Consider the following 1,248-nt stretch of genomic DNA (forward strand, 5'->3'; position numbering starts at 1 on the left):
AATGTATCATGAAGAAGAGAAAATATATTTAAGTCGTATTTTGGGGGGACATTTTATTATCTTTCTTACAAAATCCGAGACCAAGCGTTTCACATTGCAACACAAGCACCGGTAACCATAACAGAATGAACAGCCAGCAGAGGAGAGGATGGCGGTGTTTCAAACCCTCCCGGCTGGCGTGGAGAGCTCATTCCTGGGCTGGAGCCGGCCCTCAGCACCCCGCCACAGGCTCTAACAGATGCTGGCGGTGTTTCATATATTTCCAAAACGTAATACTTGTTTGTATCTTGTACAGCCAACTAGCCTTTATTCTGGACTCAGTACAATTCACCAAAAGTAAAGAGACATTATACAGATGAAGTAAGCACAAGATAACTTACTGGAAGAAACAGAATTATTATCATGAGAACCAGAACAAGACAGCCTGATAACAGTCATGTGAAAATAACAGTTAAAAAGTATGTATGTATAATAGAAATAAAAATATATTAGAATTAGTGTAACTCACTGTGATCCAAACAATAAATCAGCCATAGCTGATTAGTAAATATGACATGAGATCTGGGAGTTTTTAAGTTTCATTCTTTTATTACATTTTTTTCTTAGATCTGTTAAAAGGTCACCATGGCAGCCTGTGTGTCAACGTCAGCTACACAAAGCAGCAAGTGTAAGTACCAAGTACTTGTCTTGACCACTTCTTGAATGGTTTTGTACTTTAAACAGCTAGGCCAAACCTGTTATTTTTTCCTCCATAGCCATTTGGGTCATTGGAGACAGCTACGTGAGGCGTGGTGCCCAGAGAGCTGCAGAGACCGTCGGACACAACCTTGGCCTCCCTGACGTCTGTGTCTCCTGGTTTGGTTGGGGCGGACCATCGACATACATACATGTGCCGACACTTTGCGCCCTGTTTTATAAAATGTAGTGTTAAAAATGAATGTTTTTGCTCAATTACTGGAATTTCTTTGGTTAAGACAAAAGTGAGGAATAATCATTTACAAGTTATTTGTACAACAGGCCCATTTTAAATCCCAACAGTTTCTTAGCAGACAATAGAAATGTGTTCTTTACTAACTTTACTTGGTTTGAAAATCTTACTAAAATAAACTTGAGTGCCGTATTGCAAAACCAATCATACTTGTTATGTAAACATTAGCTTTGTAGATATTTTTTACAGATATATATTTGTGTGCAACAAAAACCAAACTTAAATAATTTGTCATTCTTTATTGAAAAACAACAAAATAC

Source organism: Nothobranchius furzeri, chromosome 12 (genome assembly GCF_043380555.1).
Source record: "Nothobranchius furzeri strain GRZ-AD chromosome 12, NfurGRZ-RIMD1, whole genome shotgun sequence".
NCBI classification, from domain to species: domain Eukaryota; kingdom Metazoa; phylum Chordata; class Actinopteri; order Cyprinodontiformes; family Nothobranchiidae; genus Nothobranchius; species Nothobranchius furzeri.